Consider the following 2871-nt stretch of genomic DNA (forward strand, 5'->3'; position numbering starts at 1 on the left):
CTTGGACGCGGTTCGACGTCACGGGATAAATGGACCCTCCTGAACACTACATTTCCCTACGGCGGAACCGCGGGATTCAGTGCTGGGCTAATTCCTGTTCGCTCGCAGCTACTAAGGAAATCCTTGTTAGTTTCTTTTCCTCCGCTTAGTAATATGCTTAAATTCAGCGGGTAATCTCGCCTACTCTGAGGTCGTCGTGAACGTGAATTGTATGAAAATTCAATCGAATTTCATAAAAATCGCTCAAAGGCAAAAAAAACAAAGTCTAGAGGAGAGTGCGTTCGAACACAACAATATTCATATTATAACGTATATAAATGATAAATATACCGCGACACGCGCGACTCCGTATCGTCGCGAAAAATCGTTCGCGAACGCGTCTTATGCGCCTCACCAGTGGTCTCTGCTGCGTCGCGTGTCTATATTCTCTTTTTACACTCTTCTCCTTCTTCTATCACATTTTACTCGATCGCGAAAAAGACTCTCGCTAGACGATCTCGCGCTCCGGTTAACTTTAACGCCCGTCCGAGAAGAATTTTCGGGGACTGGACGACCGAAGCGGATCTCGCGCGGTCTCGCGATCGACAGTGAAGAGAAGTGCAGAAGAGGAAAAGAAGACACGACAAACACACACCATGGGGCGACCGACGCGTTCGTTTCAACGCTTTCGCACAAAGTCGGCGGCGGTTATATATTTATATCATTATATTCCGGCGGACGGGACGCGACGTTCGAAAGCCTCGCCAAAGAGGAGCTCCTGCCTCTTCCTCTCTCTTTTCTACGAGAAAAGATAAACGTATTTTACGGGGATACGGAAACGTTACCACGTGGTGTCACACACGATCGTCCGTCTCTTCTCTATAGCAGAAACCGATAAAAATACACCTCCCGAAAGAGAGTATATGGTGATTCTTTTTATATATATATATATTTCGAAATACAACTGAACGTGGCGGAAGCGCACGGTGGTGGTCCAGCGAGGACACGCGACGACGGGGAATAAGAACTATTCGACCCGTTACGAATACGCATGCTCGTCCCGCACGATTTTAACACACACCGTGTTTTTCTCCAGTCGTCAAAGCGTTCGTGCGTCGAATTCGAAAAATAAAAAAAAAAGAAAAACACCTTTTCTCTCTCTCGGGGTAAAAGAGTCGATGTGTATTGTGTATAAAGGTTCTGCGAGAAGTCTCGTTTTGACGTGTGTTCCGCCGATAACGACGATCCTCCGAAACGGGGATACAGAAACGTTACACCTCACAACACGATCTCCGTCTCTTCTCTATAGCAGAAACCGATAAAAATACACCTCCCGAAAGAGAGTATATGGTGATTCTTTTTATATATATATATTTCGAAATTCAACTGAACGTGGCGGAAGCGCACGGTGGTGGTCCAGCGAGGACACGCGACGACGGGGAATAAGAACTATTCGACCCGTTACGAATACGCATGCTCGTCCCGCACGATTTTAACACACACCGTGTTTTTCTCCAGTCGTCAAAGCGTTCGTGCGTCGAATTCGAAAAATAAAAAAAAGAAATACACCTTTTCTCTCTCTCTCGGGGTAAAAAGAGTCGATGTGTATTGTGTATAAAGGTTCTGCTGCGAGAAGTCTCGTTTTGCCGTGTGTTTCGGTAACGACGATCCTCCGAAACGTACATCTCATTCGTAAGAGAGGAAGAAAACAATCTCCCTGGGGCCAGTCGGTAATATACCGACATACGACGTGTCGTGCACATCCGTCTCACGCACGGTATACAAAATATGAATAAAACGTGTGTAGTCTCTCTCTCTCTCGACTTCTTAATATTTTCTTTCACCTCTGACGCATCATTTCAGGTGACGTCGGGAGCGCGGGAAAAAAAATTTTTCTAAACACACGAAACCGTTCATCTCACGAACAGCCGAAAAAGTTGTCGCTCAGATCCATATCGCAGTGGAGCGGTATCCGCGGGCGGTCGTAATTGAACGACGCACGACGCCGCGAACACTCACGCGAGTCCATACAAACGATTCCGATCGTTTTGCAACAACTAGAACGTACACTGTCCGTGAAATTCACAGAATTTTCGCGTGTCCGCGACAAACGCCGACGAGACACCCATCGTTCGCTCGTACGTAGCATCCTTCTCTTAACCCGACTCAGAAACGTTCTTTGCGCCCTTCGGTAAAAAAACGTTCGATCCGAAGAGGTGAACGACGGCGGGGATTTGACAGAGCTACGCAAGCAGTGTATGGTACGTAAACGACCCTCAGCCAGGCGTGGTCCAGGAATTGTATCCGTGGACCGCAATGTGCGTTCGAAATGTCGATGTTCATGTGTCCTGCAGTTCACACGTTGACGCGCAATTAGCTGCGTTCTTCATCGACCCACGAGCCAAGTGATCCACCGTTCAGGGTAATCGTATAAATTTTATATTTCACATATATAATTTTATTCTCATTTGTTCGACCTAATATCTCTCTTCTTTCAAAGAGAAGATAAAAGTTGATACCTGAATCTCCGACCAGCGCGCGAAGGAGATTCAGGCGTCGCCTTGGAGACGACACCGAAGCCTTTCGAGACGAAAAACGTTCAAGTAATATGTATATATTTCTCGACGTTCCGGGCGTATAGTGCATTCAAAAACCCGCGAAAGACGCAGAAGACTCGCACGCGTGGAAACGACGGGGATATATTTTGTATCCTACCCGATACTGAATCCATCGCGTGCAGTCGACCCTCGCGTTCTTCCGATCAGACGCATCTATTGTTGCGCGCATGTTTTCGCGTCGCATCGCGCGAAACGTTGCACGAATCGTACCGATCGATCGATTGAAAGCAAATAATGAAAAAAGACTTCACAGCTGGCTCTTTGCCGGTCATTC

General features: G+C 47.1%; 1 non-coding gene and 1 pseudogene across 1 annotated transcript; both read right to left on the reverse strand.

The window, feature by feature from the left end:
- LOC143176727 (large subunit ribosomal RNA) overlaps positions 1–194 on the reverse strand; it is a 6400-nt pseudogene extending 6206 nt beyond the window's left edge.
- A 2055-nt stretch (positions 195–2249) lies between these two features.
- Positions 2250–2404, reverse strand: LOC143176725 (5.8S ribosomal RNA). Its single transcript, XR_013001236.1, has one exon. It is a non-coding gene; the product is annotated as a 5.8S ribosomal RNA (ribosomal RNA).
- Positions 2405–2871: the final 467 nt, after the last annotated feature.

The sequence above is a fragment of the Nomia melanderi genome, unplaced genomic scaffold (genome assembly GCF_051020985.1).
Source record: "Nomia melanderi isolate GNS246 unplaced genomic scaffold, iyNomMela1 scaffold0770, whole genome shotgun sequence".
Lineage (NCBI taxonomy): Eukaryota > Metazoa > Arthropoda > Insecta > Hymenoptera > Halictidae > Nomia > Nomia melanderi.